At 48.8% G+C, this 24,067-nt stretch overlaps 1 long non-coding RNA gene across 1 annotated transcript; it reads left to right on the top strand.

Moving 5' to 3' along the window:
• The first annotated feature begins 383 nt into the window (after positions 1-383).
• On the top strand, positions 384-1,185 carry LOC123409024. Its single transcript, XR_006612821.1, has 2 exons — positions 384-511; positions 610-1,185. It is a non-coding gene; the product is annotated as an uncharacterized LOC123409024 (long non-coding RNA).
• The last annotated feature ends 22,882 nt before the right edge of the window (positions 1,186-24,067 follow it).

Raw genomic sequence — 24,067 nt, 5'->3', positions numbered from 1 at the left:
ACTAATTTGAGACTCCCTACAAATTCCCACATTAATTAGATTTTATGCGCCGCTAATCTGGTGGGCCGAATTATTACGGTGTAGATCAACTCAGAGATGAAAAAAAACATGTATCTCTCTGCCATGATGGAAAAAAACATATCTCTCTCCCACGGCCTTAGTCTCTCAATCTCAATCTCTCACGTATATGTAACAAACTCTCATGTAAAAAAGCTCTCACGTATCTGTCTCCCAATGCCCAACGACCATCTCAATCTATCTCATGCTCAAACTCAAGAAAACAATCTAGGGCATTGATCCGTGTGTTTTCTTGATTTTTTGGCCCTCGCCTCCACCATAGTCTGAGATACTGAAGGTCTACCTCGGCAACGCCCCGGCCGGAACAGTCATGACCACGTACATATTGGGGACAAGCTCTTGACGACTCCACCGTTTGACGATGATCTAGCTATTGGGCGTTCAGGACCTGAGTGTACTGCAGGAAAAGACCATGGAGATGGACAAGGAAAAGGTAGCTGATATGCTACAATTACTTCTACTACGAATTTTGAACTGCGGAGAATTTTTTTTCCTGTTATCTCATGTCATAGCTATGTGTTTGAATTGCAGATGTATCATACAGTTTATCAAGGAAGGTCTAGGAACATGCTGTGAGTTGAGATCAGCATGGCCTGCAACCACAACAAGACAAGACCCCTACCATGCATATATATTTTCCTTTCAAGTAGCAACAACTTGACTATGTTGTCTATGACATAACAAGGACGAGATATGACAACCTTCTGCATGTGTCAACAGTAAGCTCTCTTATGTTTTGTTGTAAAAATTAGTTAACCTCCAAAATTATTATGTTTTATTTAATTTCTCACATCAAGTGTGCTTGAGTGAAATCAGATGGTGGCTCTTTGGAAGGAACGGTCAAGAGTAAACGGAAGAAACTTCTGTTTTCTCATACTTTATTTCATTTCTTTTTCTCAGATTCTACTCCAAAATAGTTTTTGGTTTGGAGCATTTTCACTGGTTCTTTCCAAGTTTCGTTCTTCTCTTCATTGTCTATCGCTTCTCTATCAGAATATTATACTTAGTATACTCTTGGTTTCCTAAGTTATATGATTTATTTGTTGCTAGGATTATTCTGACATGTGTAAGCCTTGATTTTGATGAACAAGAGCCTGTTTTTTGGCACGACCCAGCTGCAGGTACCTATTTTTGAATAAAGGAGATCTCCCAGTTCAGTTGTAAGATCTTTATGAGTTTCTATTCGCCTTCTATAATCTGCACGTATTATGTGTGATTGCACAATGGTATTTTGTGGTATAGACAGTCTAACCTTTCTGAGTATGGTGGCCAATTAATGCGCCCTAGCCATTTTCTTGCATATCTATGCTGAAATTCTGAGACATCTTTAGAATTATTTATTTCGAATAAACTGAATCAATCATTCATAAAAGAAGGAGCAAACAGAGGTATAATATATCAAGAACATAAGCTTTAATTACCCGGGCCAAATGCACTATGTGTTAGTCTGATCACTTATGGTATGTTAACTGTATATTCTCAAGTACAGTGTTATGGTTAATTAATTTTTGTTTCATATTATTGGCTAACTCCCCTAATCTGATTTGCTGCAATGTCTTTTGCCTCATTTTTTCTTTGTTTTGTGCAAATTCTAGCAGCATTTTATTTTTGGGTTATGTACTGAATATATGTCCACAACCTATGCGGTTCAACTGAATGATTAACTTAAAGCAGAAATAAATGGTTTCATCGCAATATCATTCTCTTCATTTCAATTTTGTGGGAGATATTTATGGACTTCCACATTAAGAGCATTATACTATCAATTCTGTATTGACAGTACAACAACAATCTGTTTTCATTATTTCATATATATTAGAAGTACAACGTGGTACATGCATTTAGCATGACACAGTTAGTAGAGTGTAGAAATGGAAATGGAAGAACAGAAAGATGCCTTCATTGACAATAAGTTTATGATGTGTTCGTTAGTTTGCCCCCTTAAATAATATAACATTCAAGCATATTATTTCAGTGAATGTCGGATGAATTCTATTATACTTAATGAAATTGCTAAAATAAATAATATATAGATGTGTGGTTTTCTTTTGTATGTTCATCCCAGATTGGTTGTAGGCATGAAGAACAAAATTTATATGGTCTGCATGGAAGCACGCCTTATAATTTAAATTCTCCAGCCCTTAAATCAGTTTACCTATTCATACATGCAAATTTTCTATCATCCAATTGTATGATGGTCTTATTCATAACATAACTGATAATTGATACTCTATTTTGCCCGATCTTCTTTAGATAAGCCAACCCATTTGTGGTATGTATATGGCTATTTCTGTTGTTCTCTGGCCGTAATTGAAAATCCACCCTAAAATATAATCTTATTCAGATGGTGAAGAATTATTTTGTTCTCTTTGTCAATGAGCATAAGAAGTAGAAGACCTTTTGGAGTTACAAAATTGGGCGAATAACCTTTCTTATTGCTCATTTTTCCAATGATAGTGTACAAGTTAGAATTTCAAACTACTTTTATTTGGTTGTGTATAATTAAATATAAAAGTAAGTGTCGTAGGTATAAGTCTCACAGTAGATGTGTAGGGTACGAAAGGATGGGCAGAGCCTTAGCTACGGCGAGGTTGTATGAGTTCAGGCCCCTCTGCGGTGGAGGTAATAGCACTACGTCTCAGTGCTCTGGGAGCTTGTAGTCGAGTGGAATATGGAATACAGTGAATTGCTAACCCCTGCACCAGTGGGGGAGGGCGGCTTATATAGAGTGCGCTGCCCTCCACAATGGTTCGGTGCGCAGGGGTGGAGTAGTGGCGAATAAATGCCTATGTTACAGGTAACGTATGTCTTAAATGCTAATAAAGGCACATGGAAACGTACGGCCGTTTCCCTCCTGGGGGGGTACGATGCACAGACTGGAATCCAGTCAGTTAGTTTGATATACTCCGAATGCTCACCTCCGACTGGATGGTGGAGGATTCGTTACCGACTGGATGATGGGAAGTCCTTAGTTCAGTCGGAACTGACTAAGGGCCTTGTCCCTTATGAGGGGTAGTCCTTGGGTAGGACCTACAGGACAGGCCTATGACCCTACCCTAGGACTATAACCCCATCATTAGTCCCCGAATGGATTGGGGTTGGAACGACGAAGCGATGCTTGAAGTATGGATCCGACTGGTACGGATGCGACTTTAGCGTTGCTTGCCTCGATCCATTTTATCTTCTCTGATCAACGATCCGAGTGGAAGTATTTGTGAAACAAACTGTCGGAAACCGAGTGCTTCCGTGGTATCTTCTGACGTGACCAGTCAACTGACAGCGGCGGATTTTCCGGGATCCTCAAATTTCGGTTACCGCGCGCTCAGCGGGGATGACGACATCGCGCTCGAGTAGTACCTGACGCCTCGATTCCCGCGCCTTCATCTTCTCCACTGATATCGCCGCGATCGGTCGGGGGATAAGATTTCGGGGCCACTTGCCAGTGATCGAGTCGGAACCTTACTTAAACCTCAGCGGCGAGGGTTTTTTCATTACACTCGCCGGATATCCTGCACTTGCTTGCTCCGCTCCTCTCTCCACCTCCTACGCATCTCAAGCTCCTTCCTTCTTCTTCTCCCCCGCGAATCCGCACCCTCCGCCATGACCAAGGAGCAGACTAGCAAGCTAGAGGCGAAGAAGAAGAAGGGGAAGGCGGCGGCTCCTGCTCAGCGGCGGCAGCGAACGCTCCCGACGGCGTGGATCCAGGGGGATTTCCTCCCCTCCACGGTGACGGAGGAGAACCTGCTGGAGTTGGTAGAGCACGGGATGATCGCGCACAAATCGTGGAGGTTGCCGGCGGAAGGCGAGATCGAGCCGGCGCCCCGGGAGGGGGAGCGCGTCTTGCTCCTCAGCCACGTGTACCGAGGTTTTTCTCTGCCTCTGCACCCCTTCTTCAAAGGTATCATGAACCACTTCGGGGCGCAGCTCCACCATTTTCCTCCCAATGCCATAGCTTATCTCTCTGCCTTCGTAGTATTGTGCGAGTGTTTCATTGGCTGTCCCCCCCCCCATTGGGGGCTTTTCAAACATATCTTCTCTGCTAGATCCCAGACCATCAAACGGCTTAGCCAGTCGGATGACAAAACCCACCTTCTCCAGCTCTGCGGAGGCTTAGGCTTCCAAAAGAAGAGTAAAAGTAGCTATCCTGCTCTGCAGTTGAGTGAATCTGTTAGGAACTGGCAGTCGACATGGTTCTACTGCCAGGACGTCGCTTGTCCGAATGCTACCACTGGACTCCCTCCTTTTAGCTTAGACCGACCAGCTCCTCCTAGGCAGCTCGCGCTCACGAAGGCGGAGAAAGTCGAGATCCAGCCTCTGGTCGACGCGCTTGTAGAGGTTGTACGAAAGGGAGTCACTGGCATAGATTTGCTGGAGGTTTTCCTGGGTCGGCGTATCCAGCCTCTGCAAGCTCGACACCACGCTATGTGGCATTACACAGGGCCCGAGGACTCCACTCGGACCAACGTCGAGTGCGTGACCGGGGAGATAGTGGCGTCGTGGGTCCTCAACATCACCGGCGCCTGCGAGAACCCTAGAGGAGCTCGGCGAGTGAAGGCCTTCCGGGCGGACAACCCTCCTCCAAACGCAGTGAGTACAACTTGTCGAGTGCACACCACTGTCTTAGATTTATTGCTTTCTTGAATCACTGTCTGGCGTCTGATGTCGTCGACTGTATCCTGTGCAGGAGTGGACTAACTGGTTTTCTCCCGTCTCGAACGGGAATCCGGCCGAGGAGGAAGAAGGCATCCAGGAGGGCAGCGTGGAGAGCGGCGAGTACGTCTGTGACAGCGGGGAGACGGAAGAGGAGTCCGCAGAAGAAGAAGAGGCACATGAGGAGCAGAACTCGCCGCATCCGCAACCAGAGCCTCGGACTAAGCGCCGTCATGAACCAGTGGCTCCTTCAGCTCCTCCAGCGTCCTTGAGTGCGCCGCCAGCTCCTCCAGCTGCTCATGTGGCACCGAGTGCCTCACCAGCCATTCCCCTGGCTCCGAGCGTTCGGAGCGCAAAGAGGACCAGGGATTCTGCTGTTGAGCCCACGGGCCAACCCTCCAAAGCAGCAAAACCGAGTGGATCTAAGCCTCGGAAGGCCTTGCCGCGGATGAGGGTCACGGTTCCCGTCACCTCAACGTAAGTGCATTGTCCTTATATCTTCCTTCAGTACTTGATTGAACTCCTGCTTATTGGTCGAATGTATTTTGCTCGACAGAGTTGCAACCTCTGCCACCTCTCCGACACGCCAGGGGGATGATCCCATGGACATGGACAACGTTGCCACATCCCAACCAGGTGCGTCGTAGTGACTCTGAGAGCCTACGTTATTGCGTCACCAATTCTATCTTTGGTCTTGCCTTTTTCCTGTGGTCTCACGTCGTTCGGTCGGGTTTCTCTCAGGGGTGATTTTTGTGGAGGATGACGACCAGGGGAGGTGTGAGCAAGCTGCGGTGGCTGTCCTTGAGGCTATTCCGCCGGTTACCACTCTCGCCATGGACGCGTCGCCGACTGAGGTGATGTCGTCGACTGAAACGGCGCTGATCGCTGGTGGACCGACTGGAGCGGGGCTTGGGATGCCCAAGGAGCCTCCTACGATGCAAGGCTCGTCGACTGTCGAATACAACGTCGAGCGCCTCCCAGAAGATCAGGTGGGAGCTGCCAAGGGGGCCATGGTGCAGGCGGAGCTGATGGCGGGAGAGGCCAAGAAGGCGTACGACTCCATCGCGTCCCTGTACCAACGAAGCTTGGAACTGCGGGACGATATCCGAGTAAGTGGGCTAGTAAGTATTTACTTTTCTCTTGTAACCCACTGGGTGTGCTCGGATATTGTATGATTTTTGCAATGGGTTCACTCTTAGTGAACCCAGTGGGTATAGTCCCCGAGACTTCTGTCGAGTGCTTGCACCGGCAGTTGTCTTTATACACATTTTTTGTTGACTTGAGCACATCAAAAATTAATCTGTTCGAATGCTAACAGTTGGGGCAGTCGGAGTGCACCTACTGGATGAATCCCCGAGAGTAATTTTACTCAGGTCGGGTAGTAGTAGCCTCATAGGCTTAGGTGTTGTCATGTAGCTCAATAGGGCGGACCTGTTTGAGTTTCATGCCAGTGGGTTCACTCTTAGTGAACCCACTGGGTGTAGTCCCCGAGACCGCTGTCGACTGCTTGCGTCGGCAGGGGTCTGAAGAACTTAGATTTTTTATTTTTGAATTTGTTTGACCGTCTCTTGGCGCTGACTAGCAGAAAACTTGCGAGGTGGGGACAGCGTACGAGACTCTTAGGGCTGAAAAGGTTCAGTTTGCTGGCGAGCTGGATGCGGAAATGGTTGCAATGGCTGGTATGAAGGATGTTCTGGCGGAACAAGAAAAGTCCTTGGAGCAGGCCCGTGAGGCGAACAAGGCTTTGACTGCTGAGGTGGAGAAAATGGGGAAACAAAGGACGGAGCTGATGGGGCGGATGAAAGTGCTGAACAGGTGGTGTATAGCACAGGAAAATTACGTCAGTGATTGGGCCCAAAAGATGATAGCGCTTCTGGGTGGTAAGTCTTGTTTTTCCGAGTGCTTGTGGACCGTGAATTTCATTCTGTACTGACTGTTTGGTCGTCCTGTCATTGCAGATTTTTGCATGCACGCTGAGGTTGAAGCAGCTGACGTTGAGCGATCGATGCTTGAGAACATTCCACTCGGCGAGGACGCCAATCGAGATCTGCTCCGAGCGCACATTTGGCTGCACAAAGTTGGACCTTTCATCGGTCGACTGAGAGAAGTCGTCGGCCGAATCGACAAGGAGCTTTGGCCTGAAGACGAGTCTTGGCACGAGATGGAAGGCTTGATGACTCGGCTGGAGGAGGTCCCAAACCGAGTGCAGTCATGGAAGAAGACTGCGGCTTGCTGTGGTGCGGACGTTGCTCTGTCTCTGGTCCGAGTGCATTGCAAGGAGGTGCGCGAAGAGAAGCTAAAGGCGTTGCAGGTCGCGAACACGAAAAAGCTTCGATTCGAAGACTTCATGGAGACCTTCCTTGAGAGCGCCACCCGCATCGCCGACGGGATCGACCTCGACACATTCATAGAGCCTGCCAGTCCCAGCACCAGTCCTGACGACGCTTGAGAAAACTCTTACCTCGGTATGCCGAGTGTTGATTGTAATAAACTTTGGCCACTGCTGTTGGCCATCACATTCTTGGTTTGGTGTGAATAAGCTTGATCTACACCGAGCCAACTATCCTTAGGTGAACTTTGAATTTCAATCGAACCTTTTGCTCTTCTTTTGCCAAAGAGTTGCTGATACGATTTTGGCTCGTGTTTTTGTTTGGCGTTTCTTGGTGAAGCCAATGGCAAACATGCGGAGCATGTAATTGTCAGTTGTCTTGACATTTACATGAGCCTCACTGAGGGTCTGCTGAGTCCCCGAGTGAATCTGTAGGATACACTCGAAGACAATAGAGTACTTCGGCGATTCGTGATCGCGGCTAAGTCTTCGAGTGCGACTGTCAGGTCGTACTCGGAGCGGGTTGTTACTCATGTAATTGTCAGTGGTCTTGACATCTACATGAGCCTCAATGAGGGTCTGCTAGTCATGTAATTGTCAGTGGTCCTGACGTCGACATGAGTCTCACTGAGGGCCTGTTGAGTTCCTGAGTGTATCTGTAGGATACAGTCGAAGGCATTTTTAGTACTTAGGCGATTCGTGATCGCAGCTAAGTCCTCGAGTGCGACTGTAAGGTCGTACTCGGAGCAGGTTGTTACTCATGTAACTGTCAGTGGTCTTGACATCTACATGAGCCTCAATGAGGTTCTGCTACTCATGTAATTGTCAGTGGTCTTGACATCCACATGAGCCTCAATGAGGTTCTGCTACTCATGTAATTGTCAGTGGTCTTGACTGTTGGGGAACGTCGCATGGGAAACAAAAAATTTCCTACGCGCACGAAGACCTATCATGGTGATGTCCATCTACGAGAGGGGATGAGTGATCTACGTACCCTTGTAGATCGTACAGCAGAAGCGTTAGAGAACGCGGTTGATGTAGTGGAACGTCCTCACGTCCCTCGATCCGCCCCGCGAACAATCCCGCGATCAGTCCCACGATCTAGTACCGAACGGACGGCACCTCCGCGTTCAGCACACGTACAGCTCGACGATGATCCCGGCCTTCTTGATCCAGCAAGAGAGACGGAGAGGTAGAAGAGTTCTCCGGCAGCGTGACGGCGCTCCGGAGGTTGGTGATGATCTTGTCTCAGCAGGGCTCTGCCCGAGCTCCGCAGAAACACGATCTAGAGGAAAAACTATGGAGGTATGTGGTCGGGCAGCCGTGAGAAAGTCGTCTCAAATCTGCCCTAAAAGCCCCATATATATAGGTGGAGGAAGGGGGACCTTGCCTTGGGGTCCAAGGGATCCCCAAGGGGTCGGCCGAGCCAGGGGGGAGGACTCTCCCCCCCCCCAAACCGAGTCCTACTTGGTTTGGTGGGAGGGAGTCCTTCCCCCTTCCCACTTCTTCCTTTTTTTTTCTTTCCTTTGATTTTTTCTCTCTTGGCGCATAGGGGATTGGTGGGCTGTCCCACCAGCCCACTAAGGGCTGGTGTGACCCCCCCAAATGCCTATGGGCTTCCCCGGAGTGGGTTGCCCCCCTCCGGTGAACTCCCGGAACCCATTCGTCATTCCCGGTACATTCCCGGTAACTCCGAAAACCTTCCGGTAATCAAATGAGGTCATCCTATATATCAATCTTCGTTTCCGGACTATTCCGGAAACCCTCGTGACGTCCGTGATCTCATCCGGGACTCCGAACAACATTCGGTAACCAACCATATAACTCAAATACGCATAAAACAACGTCGAACCTTAAGTGTGCAGACCCTACGGGTTCGAGAACTATGTAGACATGACCCGAGAGACTCCTCGGTCAATATCCAACAGCGGGACCTGGATGCCCATATTCGATCCTACATATTCTACGAAGATCTTATCATTTGAACCTCAGTGCCAAGGATTCATATAATCCCGTATGTCATTCCCTTTGTCCTTCGGTATGTTACTTGCCCGAGATTCGATCGTCAGTATCCGTATACCTATTTCCACCTCGTTTACCGGCAAGTCTCTTTACTCGTTCCGTAATACAAGATCCCGCAACTTACACTAAGTTACATTGCTTGCAAGGCTTGTGTGTGATGTTGTATTACCGAGTGGGCCCCGAGATACCTCTCCGTCACACGGAGTGACAAATCCCAGTCTTGATCCATACTAACTCAACTAACACCTTCGGAGATACCTGTAGAGCATCTTTATAGTCACCCAGTTACGTTGCGACGTTTTATACACACAAAGCATTCCTCCGGTGTCAGTGAGTTATATGATCTCATGGTCATAGGAATAAATACTTGACACGCAGAAAACAGTAGCAACAAAATGACACGATCAACATGCTACGTCTATTAGTTTGGGTCTAGTCCATCACGTGATTCTCCCAATGACGTGATCCAGTTATCAAGCAACAACACCTTGTTCATAATCAGAAGACACTGACTATCATCGATCAACTGGCCAGCCAACTAGAGGCATGCTAGGGACGGTGTTTTGTCTATGTATCCACACATGTAAATGAGTCTTCATTCAATACAATTATAGCATGGATAATAAACTATTATCTTGATACAGGAATTATAATAATAACTATACATTTATTATTGCCTCTAGGGCATAATTCCAACAGTCTCCCACTTGCACTAGAGTCAATAATCTAGCCCTCACATCACCATGTGAATTACATTGTAATAAATCTAACACCCATACAGTTCTGGTGTCGATCATGTTTTGGCCGTGGAAGAGGCTTAGTCAGCGGGTCTGCTAAATTCAGATCCGTGTGCACTTTGCATATATTTACGTCCTCCTCCTCGACGTAGTCGCGGATGAGGTTGAAGCGTCGTTTGATGTGTCTGGTCTTCTTGTGAAACCTTGGTTCCTTTGCTAAGGCAATGGCACCAGTGTTGTCACAGAACAAGGTTATTGGATCCAGTGCACTTGGCACCACTCCAAGATCCGTCATGAACTGCTTCATCCAGACACCCTCCTTAGCCGCCTCCGAGGCAGCCATGTACTCCGCTTCACATGTAGAATCTGCTACGACGCTTTGCTTGGAACTGCACCAGCTTACTGCACCCCCATTAAGAATAAATACGTATCCAGTTTGCGACTTAGAGTCGTCCGGATCTGTGTCAAAGCTTGCATCGACGTAACCTTTTACGGCGAGCTCTTCGTCACCTCCATACACGAGAAACATCTCCTTAGTCCTTTTCAGGTACTTTAGGATATTCTTGACCGCTGTCCAGTGATCCACTCCTGGATTACTCTGGAACCTGCCTGCCATACTTATGGCCAGGCTAACATCCGGTCTAGTGCACAACATCGCATACATGATAGAACCTATGGCTGAAGCATAGGGGACGGAGCGCATATGCTCTCTATCTTCATCAGTTGCTGGGCACTGAGTCTTACTCAATCTCGTACCTTGTAACACTGGCAAGAACCCTTTCTTGGACTGTTCCATTTTGAACCTCTTCAAAACTTTATCAAGGTATGTGCTTTGTGAAAGTCCTATCAGGCGTTTTGATCTATCCCTATAGATCTTAATGCCTAGAATGTAAGCAGCTTCTCCTAGGTCCTTCATAGAGAAACTTTTATTCAAGTAACCTTTTATGCTCTCCAAAAGCTCTACGTTGTTTCCAATTAGTAATATGTCATCCACATATAATATTAGAAACGCCACAGAGCTCCCACTCACTTTCTTGTAAATACAAGATTCTCCAACCACTTGTATAAACCCAAATGCTTTGATCACCTCATCAAAGCGTTTGTTCCAACTCCGAGATGCTTGCACCAGTCCATAAATGGATCGCTGGAGCTTGCACACCTTGTCAGCATTTTTAGGATCGACAAAACCTTCGGGTTGCATCATATACAACTCTTCCTTAAGGAAACCGTTAAGGAACGCCGTTTTGACATCCATCTGCCAGATTTCATAATCGAAAAATGCAGCTATTGCTAACATGATTCTGACGGACTTAAGCATCGCTACGGGAGAGAAAGTCTCATCGTAGTCAATTCCTGGAACTTGTGAAAAACCCTTTGCCACAAGTCGAGCTTTATAAACGGTCACATTACCGTCAGCGTCCGTCTTCTTCTTAAAGATCCATTTGTTCTGAATAGCCTTGCGACCCTCAGGCAGTATCTCCAAAGTCCACACTTTGTTCTCATACATGGATCCTATCTCGGATTTCATGGCTTCTAGCCATTTGTTGGAATCTGGGCCCACCATTGCTTCTTCATAATTTGCAGGTTCATTGTTGTCTAACAACATGATTGATAAGACGGGATTACCGTACCACTCTGGAGCAGCGCATGATCTCGTCGACCTGCGTGGTTCAACAGAAACTTGAACTGGAGTTTCATGATCATCATCATCAACTTCCTCCTCAACCGGCGTCGCAATGACAGAGGTTTCCCCTTGCCCTGCGCCACCATCCAGAGGGATGAGAGGTTCTACAACCTCGTCAAGTTCTATCTTCCTCCCACTCAATTCTCTCGAGAGAAACTCCTTCTCGAGAAAAGTTCCGTTCTTAGCAACAAACACTTTGCCCTCGGATTTGAGATAGAAGGTGTACCCAACTGTCTCTTTTGGGTAACCTATGAAGACGCACTTTTCCGCTTTGGGTTCCAGCTTTTCAGGCTGAAGCTTTTTGACATAAGCATCACATCCCCAAATTTTAAGAAACGACAACTTTGGCCTTTTGCCATACCATAGTTCGTATGGTGTCGTCTCAACGGATTTCGATGGTGCCCTATTTAAAGTGAATGCAGCTGTTTCTAATGCATAACCCCAAAACGATAACGGCAAATCAGTAAGAGACATCATAGATCGCACCATTTCTAACAAAGTACGATTACGACGTTCGGACACACCATTACGCTGTGGTGTTCCAGGCGGTGTTAACTGCGAAACAATTCCACATTGTCTTAAGTGAGTACCAAACTCGAAACTCAGATATTCACCCCCACGATCAGACCGTAGGAACTTGATCTTCTTGTTACGATGATTTTCCACTTCACTCTGAAATTGCTTGATCTTTTCAAATGTTTCAGACTTGTGCTTCATCAAGTAGACATAACCATATCTACTTAAATCGTCAGTGAAGGTGAGAAAATAACGATATCCGCCGCGTGCCTCCACGCTCATTGGACCACACACATCGGTATGTATGATTTCCAACAAGTCACTTGCACGCTCCATTGTTCCGGAGAACGGAGTCTCAGTCATCTTGCCCATGAGGCATGGTTCGCACGTGTCAAGTGAATCAAAGTCAAGTGACTCCAAAAGTCCATCAGCATGGAGTTTCTTCATGCGCTTTACACCAATATGACTCAAGCGGCAGTGCCACAAAAATATGGCGCTATCATTGTTTACTCTAACTCTTTTGGTCTCAATGTTATGTATATGCGTATCTCTATCAAGATTCAATATGAACAATCCTCTCACATTCGGTGCATGACCATAAAAGATGTTACTTATAGAAATAGAACAACCATTATTCTCAGACTTAAAAGAGTAACCGTCTCGCAATAAACAAGATCCAGATATAATGTTCATGCTCAACGTAGGCACTAAATAACAATGATTTAAGTTCATCACTAATCCCGATGGTAGTTGAAGTGACACTATGCCGACGGCGATTGCATCAACCTTGGAACCGTTTCCTACGCGCATCGTCACTTCGTCTTTCGCCAGCCTTCGTCTATTCCGCAGTTCCTGCTTCGAGTTGCAAATGTGAGCAACAAAACCGGTATCGAATACCCAGGCACTACTACGAGAGCCGGTTAAGTACACATCAATAACATGTATATCAAATATACCTGATTTTTCTTTGCCCGCCTTCTTATCTGCCAGATACTTGGGGCAATTGCGCTTCCAGTGACCCATACCCTTGCAATAGAAGCACTCTGTTTCAGGCTTAGGTCCAGCCTTGGGTTTCTTCGGTGGATTGGCAACAGGCTTGCCGCTCTTCTTCGAATTGCCCTTCTTGCCTTTGCCGTTTCTCTTGAAACTAGTGGTCTTGCTCACCATCAACACTTGATGCTCTTTACGGAGTTCAGACTCTGCGACTTTCAGCATCGCAAACAACTCGCCGGGAGACTTGTTCATCCCTTGCATGTTGTAGTTCAACACAAAGCCTTTATAGCTTGGCGGCAGTGATTGAAGGATTCTGTCAGTGATAGCTTCTTGCGGGAGTTCAATCCCCAGTTCAGCTAGACGGTTTGAGTACCCAGACATTTTGAGCACATGTTCACTGACAGACGAGTTTTCCTCCATCTTGCAAGCATAGAATTTATCGGAGGTCTCATACCTCTCGATCCGGGCGTTCTTCTGAAAGATAAACTTCAACTCCTGGAACATCTCAAATGCTCCATGACGCTCAAAGCGACGTTGAAGTCCCGGTTCTAAGCCATACAAGACTGCACATTGAACTATTGAGTAGTCCTCCTTACGTGCTAACCAAGCGTTCTTAACATCCTGATCAGCCGTAGCGGGTGGTTCATCTCCTAGCGCAGCATTAAGGACATAATCCTTCTTTCCATCTTGTAAGATTAGCTTAAGATTACGAGCCCAGTCTACAAAGTTGCTTCCATCATCTTTCAACTTAGCTTTCTCTAGGAACGTATTAAAATTCAGGATGACACTTGCGTGAGCCATGATCTACAACACAAATATATTCAAAGTGGACTTAGACTAGGTTCAAGATAATTAGAGTTCAACTTAATCAAATTATATGCTAAACTCCCACTCAAAAAGTACATCTCTCTAGTCATTTGAGTGGTTCATGATCCACTTACACTATCCCAAGTCCGATCATCACGTGAGTTGAGTATAGTTTCAGTGGTAAGCATCCCTATGCTAATCATATCAACTATATGATTCATGATCGACCTTTCGGTCTCATGTGTTCCGAGGCCATGTCTGCACATGCTAGGCTCGTCAAGCTTAACCCGAGTGTTCCGCGTGCGCAACTGTTTTGCACCCGTTGTATGTGAACGTTGAGTCTATCACACCCGATCATCACGTGGTGTCTCGAAACGACGAACTGTAGCAACGGTGCACAGTCGGGGAGAACACAATTTCGTCTTGATATTTTAGTGAGAGATCACCTCATAATGCTACCGTCGTTCTAAGCAAAATAAGGTGCAAAAAGGATTAACATCACATGCAATTCATAAGTGACATGATATGGCCATCATCACGTGCTTCTTGATCTCCATCACCAAAGCACCGGCACGATCTTCTTGTCACCGGCGCCACACCATGATCATCCATCAACGTGTTGCCATCGGGGTTGTCATGCTACTTATGCTATTACTACTGAAGCTACATCCTAGCAAAACAGTAAACGCATCTGCAAGCACAAACGTTAGTATAAAGACAACCCTATGGCTCCTGCCGGTTGTCGTACCATCGACATGCAAGTCGATATTTCTATTACAACATGATCATCTCATACATCCAATATATCACGTCACATCGTTGGCCATATCACATCACAATCATACCCTGCAAAAACAAGTTAGACGTCCTCTAATTTTGTTGTTGCATGTTTTACGTGGTGACCAAGGGTATCTAGTAGGATCGCATCTTACTTACGCAAACACCACAACGGAGATATATGAGTTGCTATTTAACCTCATCCAAGGACCTCCTCGGTCAAATCCGATTCAACTAAAGTTGGAGAAACCGTCACTTGCCAGTCATCTTTGAGCAAAGGGGGTTACTCGTAACGATGAAACCAGTCTCTCGTAAGCGTACGAGTAATGTCGGTCCAAGCCGCTTCAATCCAACAATACCGCGGAATCAAGAAAAGACTAAGGAGGGCAGCAAAACGCACATCACCGCCCACAAAACCTTTTGTGTTCTACTCGAGAAGACATCTACGCATGAACCTAGCTCATGATGCCATTGTTGGGGAACGTCGCATGGGAAACAAAAATTTTCCTACGCGCACGAAGACCTATCATGGTGATGTCCATCTACGAGAGGGGATGAGTGATCTACGTACCCTTGTAGATCGTACAGCAGAAGCGTTAGAGAACGCGGTTGATGTAGTGGAACGTCCTCACGTCCCTCGATCCGCTCCGCGAACAATCCCGCGATCAGTCCCACGATCTAGTACCGAACGGATGGCACCTCCGCGTTCAGCACACGTACAGCTCGACGATGATCCCGGCCTTCTTGATCCAGCAAGAGAGACGGAGAGGTAGAAGAGTTCTCCGGCAGCGTGACGGCGCTCCGGAGGTTGGTGATGATCTTGTCTCAGCAGGGCTCCACCCGAGCTCCGCAGAAACACGATCTAGAGGAAAAACTATGGAGGTATGTGGTCGGGCAACCGTGAGAAAGTCGTCTCAAATCTGCCCTAAAAGCCCCATATATATAGGTGGAGGAAGGGGGACCTTGCCTTGGGGTCCAAGGGATCCCCAAGGGGTCGGCCGAGCCAGGGGGGAGGACTCTCCCCCCCCCCCCAAACCGAGTCCTACTTGGTTTGGTGGGAGGGAGTCCTTCCCCCTTCCCACTTCTTCCTTTTTTTTTCTTTCCTTTGATTTTTTCTCTCTTGGCGCATAGGGGATTGGTGGGCTGTCCCACCAGCCCACTAAGGGCTGGTGTGACCCCCCCAAATGCCTATGGGCTTCCCCGGAGTGGGTTTCCCCCCTCCGGTGAACTCCCGGAACCCATTCGTCATTCCCGGTACATTCCCGGTAACTCCGAAAACCTTCCGGTAATCAAATGAGGTCATCCTATATATCAATCTTCGTTTCCGGACTATTCCGGAAACCCTCGTGACGTCCGTGATCTCATCCGGGACTCTGAACAACATTCGGTAACCAACCATATAACTCAAATACGCATAAAACAACGTCGAACCTTAAGTGTGCAGACCCTACGGGTTCGAGAACTATGTAGACATGACCCGAGAGACTCCTCGGTCAATATCCAACAGCGGGACCTGGATGCCCATATTGGATCCTACATATTCTATGAAGATCTTATCGTTTGAACCTCAGTGCCAAGGATTCGTATCATCCCGTATGTCATTCCCTTTGTCCTTCGGTATGTTACTTGCCCGAGATTCGATCGTCAGTATCCGTATACCTATTTCCACCTCGTTTACCGGCAAGTCTCTTTACTCGTTCCGTAATACAAGATCCCGCAACTTACACTAAGTTACATTGCTTGCAAGGCTTGTGTGTGATGTTGTATTACCGAGTGGGCCCCGAGATACCTCTCCGTCACACGGAGTGACAAATCCCAGTCTTGATCCATACTAACTCAACTAACACCTTCGGAGATACCTGTAGAGCATCTTTATAGTCACCCAGTTACGTTGCGACGTTTGATACACACAAAGCATTCCTCCGGTGTCAGTGAGTTATATGATCTCATGGTCATAGGAATAAATACTTGACACGCAGAAAACAGTAGCAACAAAATGACACGATCAACATGCTACGTCTATTAGTTTGGGTCTAGTCCATCACGTGATTCTCCCAATGACGTGATCCAGTTATCAAGCAACAACACCTTGTTCATAATCAGAAGACACTGACTATCATCGATCAACTGGCCAGCCAACTAGAGGCATGCTAGGGACGGTGTTTTGTCTATGTATCCACACATGTAAATGAGTCTTCATTCAATACAATTATAGCATGGATAATAAACTATTATCTTGATACAGGAATTATAATAATAACTATACATTTATTATTGCCTCTAGGGCATAATTCCAACATTGACATCCACATGAGCCTCAATGAGGGTCTGCTACTCATGTAATTGTCAGTGGTCTTGACATCCACATGAGCCTCAATGAGGGTGTGGTGAGTCCCCGAGTGTATCTGTAGGATACAGTCGAAGGAAGCTTTCTCATTTAAGCGATTTTTGATCGCAGTTAAGTCCTCGAGTGCGACGGTTAGTGCACGTTTGGAGAAAATTTGTACTTAGGCGATTCTTGATCGCAGCTAAGTCCCCGAGTGCGACGTTTAGTGCACACTCGGAGAAAGTTAGTACTTAGGCGATTCTTGATCGCAGCTAAGCCGCCGAGTGCGACGTTTAGTGCACACTCGGAGAAAGTTAGTACTTAGGCGATTCTTGATCGCAGCTAAGTCCCCGAGTGCGACGTTTAGTGCACACTCGGAGAAAGTTAGAACTTAGGTGATTCTTGATCGCAGCTAAGTCCCCGAGTGCGACGTTTAGTGCACACTCGGAGAAAGTTAGTACTTAGGCGATTCTTGATCGCACCTAAGTCCCCGAGTGCGACGTTTAGTGCACACTCGGAGAAAGTTAGTACTTAGGCGATTCTTGATCGCAGCTAAGTCCCCGAGTGGGACGTTTAGTGCACACTCGGAGAAAGTTAGAACTTAGGTGATTCTTGATCGCAGCTAAGTCCCCGAGTGCGACATTTGGTGCACACTCGGAGAAAGTTAGTACTTAGGCGATTCTTGATCGCAGCTAAGTCCCCGAGTGCGACGTTTACTGCACACTCGGAGAAAGTCAGTACTTAGGCGATTCTGGATCGCAGCTAAGTTTTATTTTTTGAGACCGGAGTCTACGACCGTGGAAGAATTTTGAATCTGCAAAAACTCAATCTGCTTTGTATTATTTCACCAATACTTGTTCTTTACATAGCTTCAATCGACGGTCACGTGTAGAAGCGCTTCAGGAGATCTCCATTCCATGCTTGCGGCTCATCTGTTTCCCTGTCGATGTTGTAGAGTCTGTATGCTCCATTGTTCAGCACCTTGGAGATGATGAAGGGTCCTTCCGAGGCGGGAGCCAACTTGTGAGGTCCTTGCTGATCCACTCGGAGCACCAGGTCGCCTGCTTGGAATGTACGACTCCTGACGTGTCGCGCATGAAAACGCTGCAGATCTTGCTGATAAATGGTTGAGCGAGTCAGTGCCATCTCGCGCTCCTCCTCTAGAAGGTCCACTCCGTCTTGCCTTGCTTGTTCTGCTTCAGCTTCGGAGAAGAGTTCGACTCGTGGAGCATTGTGGAGCAAGTCACTCGGAAGGACCGCTTCTGCTCCGTAAACGAGGAAGAACGGTGATCGCCCTGTAGATCTATTCGGGGTTGTGCGGAGACCCCAAAGTACCGAAGGTAGCTCGGTGACCCATGCGCCAGCGGCATGTCCCACCTCTCGCAGGAGTCGGGGCTTCAAACCTTGCAGAATAAGTCCATTCGCCCGCTCTGCTTGTACGTTTGTTTGAGGATGCGCCACAGATGCAAAATCCACTCGGATACCTTGGCTTGCACAGAAACCTTTGAACCTGTCTGAGTCAAAGTTTGTCCCGTTGTCCGTGATTATGCTGTGAGGTACCCCGAATCTGGAGATGATGTCCCTGACAAACTTGATGGCTGTTAGGGCGTCGAGCTTCTTGATGGGTTTGGCTTCAATCCATTTTGTGAACTTGTCGACTGCCACCAACAGATGTGTGTATCCTCCTTGGCCTGTCCTGAATGGACCGACTATATCTAATCCCCATACTGCAAACGGCCAAACAAGAGGGATTGTCTTCAACGCAGATGTTGGCTTCTGGGACTTGTTGGAGTAGAACTGACAGCCTTCACATCGGTCGACCATATCTTTAGCCATTTCGTTCGCCTGTAGCCAGAAGAAGCCAGCTCTGAATGCTTTGGCGACGATTGCTCTTGAAGAGGCGTGATGACCGCAGGTTCCCGAGTGAATTTCTTCCAGGATTAACTGTCCCTCCTCTGGGGAGATGCATCGTTGAAGAACGCCTGACACGCTTTCCTTGTACAACTGGCCATCAATGACAGTGAACGACTTTGACCTACGGACTATCTGCCTGGCTTGGACTTCCTCTTCTGGTAATTCCTGCCTCGGGATATATGCAATGATCGGCACAGTCCAATCGGGGATGACAGCAAGAATCTCCATGATCAAATCAACCACAGCAGGTACGTCGACTTCAGTCGGATCTGTCGAGCTTTTTGGTTGTACTGGTTCCTCTGTGAAAGGATCTTCTTTAACTGAGGGAAGGTGGAGGTGCTCGAGGCAGACGTCACTCGGGACTGGTCTCCGAGTGGATCCGAGTTTTGCCAACTCATCAGCTGCTTGGTTCTTCAGTCGCGGAACATGGTGGAGTTCTAGACCTTCAAACTTCTTCTTGAGCTTCCTCACTACATTGCAGTATGTGGTCATGGTGGGGTTCCTGACGTCCCACTCTTTCATCACTTGATTAACCACCAAATCCGAATCGCCATAGACCATCAGGCGACGGACGCCGAGTGCGATGGCCATGCGCAGTCCATAAAGGAGAGCTTCATACTCTGCCTCATTGTTGGAGGAATCAAAGTGTATCTCCAGCACATACTTGAGTTTGTCGCCCATTGGCGATACGATCACAACGCCAGCGCCGGAGCCATTCAACATCTTGGACCCACCAAAGAACATTGTCCAATGAGCCGAGTAGATGTGGGTCGGTTGCTGTTGTTCTACCCATTCTGCTATGAAGTCAGCCAGAGCTTGAAAAATTATAGCTTTCTTGGCCTCGAACTTGATATCGTAGTACAACATCTCCATTGCCCACTTCGCCACTCGGTCTGATGCGTCCCGATTGTGGAGGATTTCCGACAACGGGGCATCAGAAACAACAGACACCGAGTGGTCTTGGAAATAATGAGCCACCTTCTTCGCAGTCATGTAAATCCCGTAGATAAGTTTTTGATAGTGGGGATACCTCTGCTTGGAAGGAGTCAGGACTTCGGAGACGTAATACACTGGCCGCTGAACTTTGTATGCTTTGCCTTCTTCTTCTCGTTTGACTGTAAGAACAGTGCCGACGACTTGATTTGTAGCCGCGATATACAGAAGAAGGGGCTCTTTACTGAGCGGAGCAGTAAGAACCGGCTGGGTGGAAAGTAGGACTTTGAGGTCGTCGAATGCAACTTGGGTTTCATCTGTCCACTCGAAAGTATCTGATTTCTTCATGAGTCGGTACAGAGGAAGTGCTTTCTCGCCGAGTCGACTGATAAACCTGCTCAAAGCCGCTAGGCAACCTTTGAGCTATTGAACATCGTGTATTCTGACCGGCATCTCCATTCGGACGATGGTCCCGATCTTTTCGGGGTTGACGTCGATCCCTCGTTCGGAGACGAAGAAACCGAGTAACTTTCCGCTGGGAACACCGAATGAACACTTGGCAGGGTTGAGCTTGATATTGTACCTACGAAGGTTGGTGAATGTTTCTGCCAAGTCAGTCAGCAGGTCGGAACCTTTGCATGACTTGACTACAATATCATCCATATACGCCTCCACATTCCGACTGATCTGGTCGAGGAGGCATTTTTGGATCATGCGCATAAAGGTAGCTCCTGCATTCTTCAAACCGAATGGCATAGTGATGTAGCAGAAGCACCCGAATGGGGTGATGAAGGCTGTTTTTAATTCATCGGGGCCATACAGACGGATCTGATGATAGCCCGAGTAGGCATCAAGAAATGACAAACGCTTGCAACCCGCAGTCGAATCGACAATTTGATCGATGCGGGGGAGCGGAAAATGGTCTTTCGGGCAGACCTTATTGAGATGTTTGAAGTCAATGCACATTCGGAGCGACTTGTCCTTCTTGGGCACCATGACAACATTGGCAAGCCACTCGGAGTGGTGTACCTCACGAATGAAGTTGGCTGCCAAAAGCTTGGCCACCTCTTCTCCGATTGCCTTCCTCTTGTGCGCGGCGGACCGACGCAGGCGTTCTCGGACAGGCCGAGCGGTGGGATCCACATGCAGTCGGTGCTCAGCCAACTCCCTGGGTACACCTGGCATGTCAGAGGGCTTCCATGCGAAGATGTCCCAGTTCTCACGGAGGAATTGGGTGAGCTCGGCTTCCTATTTAGGATCGAGGGTGGTGGAGATGTTCGTCGGGGCAGCAGTGTCGTCCGTCGGGTCGATGCTGACCTTCTTCGTCTCTCCCGCCGACTGGAATGCAGACTCCGAAGCTGGCTTCTTCGCACGCATCAAGTCAGCGGGGTTGACTGTTTTCTTGTATTCGTCAAGCTCGAGGACAGCCATCTGCTGATCGGAGATCCTTGACCCCTGCTGCAGACACTCTTCGGCCCGCTGTCGATTGCCTGTGATAGTGATCACGCCTTTTGGGCCTGGCATCTTTAGCTTCAGGTACACGTAACATGGACGGGCCATGAAACGTGCATACGCGGGCGGCCCAGAATTGCGTGGTACGCGCTCTGGAAGTCCACCACCTCGAACGTCAGCTTTTCCTTGCGGAAGTTTTTGTCGGAGCCGAAAACGACGTCCAACGCAATCTGGCCGAGTGACTTGACCTTTCGTCCAGGGACGACTCCATGGAACTGCATGCTCTCTCGCTGAGTTTGGACATCGGAATGCTCATCCCCTTGAGAGTGTCGGCGTACATGATGTTCAAGCCACTGCCGCCGTCCATGAGGACTTTGCGCAGTCGGACTCCTTCCACCACCGGGTCGACGACCAGAGCATGTCTCCCTGGGGTGGGTACGTGTGCTGGATGATCCGACTGGTCAAAGGTGATCGCAGCCTGAGACCATTTGAGGAACTTGGGATTGGTAGGGGTGGCCATGTTCACCTCCCTGTTCACCAGCTTCAATCGACTCTTGCTCTCAACGTCAGCAAAAATCATCAGTGTTGCATGGACTTGGGGGAACGGATCCTCCTTATCCTCCTCATCCTGTTCATTGTCCTTTTCACTTGGTTGCCCTTTGCCGAACCCCTGGATCAGGAGGCGACATTGCCGAGTGGTATGCTTCGGATATATGGCGTTGCCCTCTTCATCCATCTTCGTATGAATCGGACATGGCTGGTCCAGGATGGGATTATTGAACTGCTTCTTCTTGGGGGTGAACTGAGCCTTCCCCTTTCCCTTGAACTTGGCGTTGGTAACAGCTGCAGCTTCTGCCTGCGGAGCAGACAGAACTTTCTGCTTCTGCTTCCGAGTGTTACTCCCATCTCCATCGGCGACTGTTTTGTGCTTGCCGCTTCGGATGTTGTCCTCTTCTTCGCCATTTGCATAGAGTGCTGCTATCTCCATCATCTTGCTCATGGAGATGTCGCCTGTTCGGCCGAACTTCAGGTACAGATCCCTGTACCGCACGCCTGCCTTGAAGGTGCAAACTGCTTGATGCTCTGTGACGTTCTCCACCGTGTGGTAGAGGGTCGTCCAACGCTGAATGAAATCGCGCAGGGGCTCATTCTGCTTCTGGACACAGTGCTGGAGCTCCACGAGGCCAGCAGGGCGCTTGCACGTCCCTTCGAAGGTCCTGATGAACACTCGGGCCAGATCTGCCCAGCTGTAGATGCTTGAGGGGGCCAACTGGTTCAGCCACGCTCGCGCCGAGCCGTCGAGCATCATAGGGAGGTGCTTCATGGCGACGTGGTCGTCCCCTCCTCCGATCTGGACTGCCACTCGGTAATCATCCAGCCACGTTTCTGGCTTAGACTCTCCTGTAAACTTGCTGATCCCCGTCGTCAATCGGAAGTTGGGAGGGATGTCAGCCGAATGGATGGCTCGATTGAAACATTCGGGACCAGAAATGATGGTCCTGCTTCCACTCGGACGGTCAATATCGTGACCATCGCGGTGGGCTCGGCCCCTGTCGACCCTCCGCTGGGCGATATGCCCTCTTGCGTCGGGCCTTGGGTCGTAAGTGTCACCGACTGAACGCCGGTCATCATGATGTCGGGGCCCGTAGGGCCCACCCCGCGGAGGGGTGCGCGAACGGCGACGATCTTCGGGATTTATGGAACGGCTGCCTCCCCTGTGTCGCTGATGAGAACCAGGGCTGTGAACTGACCGATGTGTGTTCGCATGAACAGAACTATTGTGGATCCTGTTGTGCGACTGGGAGACCGCCGAGTTTTGCTGCTGCGCCATGTGCAGCAGGGCGCAGATTTGCTCGATCCCCCTGCCAGCCTCTGAATCAGTCGGCTGAAGGGAATCGTCTATCTTGGCAGCGGCAGCCAAGTTGAGGATGGGCGTGCGGAACAACTCCACGTTGCTCCGCCGAGTGTGCCGACTGGCGGAACGACGAGGTGGACGGCGAGCGCCGGACGTTTCGCCGATCTCATGCTCGTTCCGGCCAGCTTGGCGGGGACTTTGATGGGAGTTGGTCAAGTGTACTTCTGCTGCAGGCCCGCGACTCAAGTACTCGGAAGGGATCTCAGTCGGAACTGAGTCCGAGCGCTGGGACGGCGGGGCAACCACAACCGACTCTAGGACCGCCACTTGCGAAGACGCGTTCTGGCGCGCCTGGGCGTGTTGCACCCAACGTTGGAGCCACGGACGGCGGGACCGCTTGTTGCGGTGCGCGACGGCGGTGTAAGCCGACACCGGAGCCGACTGCTGGAGAAGAAGAATGTCGTGGGCGCCGGCACGGAAGTGCGTAGCTCCGCGACGGGGAAGCGCCTCGACGTCGAGAGGTGCGTCCCGAAGCCATGCCGAATCATCGACGATGAAGGAGAGAGCACCGAAGAGAATATCGTGACCCATGCTCGAATCTCCGCCGGACGACATGACGAAAAGATGTAGTAGCAAACTCGCCGGAAGTCGCTTAGACGCCTGCCCCAAGGTGGGCGCCAACTGTCGTGGGTATAAGTCTGACAGTAGATGTGTAGGGTATGAAAGGATGGGCAGAGCCTTAGCTACGGCGAGGTTGTATGAGTTCAGGCCCCTCTACGGTGGAGGTAATAGCCCTACGTCTCAGTGCTCTCGGAGCTTGTAGTCGAGTGAAACATGGAATACAGTGAATTGCTAACCCCTGCACTAGTGGGGGAGGGCGGCTTATATAGAGTGCGCTGCCCTCCACAACGGTTCGGTGCGCAGGGGTGGAGTAGTGGCGAATAAATGCCTACGTTACAGGTAACGTATGTCTTAAATGCTAATAAAGGCACAT

Source organism: Hordeum vulgare, chromosome 1H, assembly GCF_904849725.1.
Source record: "Hordeum vulgare subsp. vulgare chromosome 1H, MorexV3_pseudomolecules_assembly, whole genome shotgun sequence".
Taxonomy (NCBI): Eukaryota; Viridiplantae; Streptophyta; class Magnoliopsida; order Poales; family Poaceae; genus Hordeum; species Hordeum vulgare.
The sequence above is the reverse complement of the archived record's forward strand: the minus strand, read 5'-3'. Positions and strand labels throughout refer to the sequence as shown.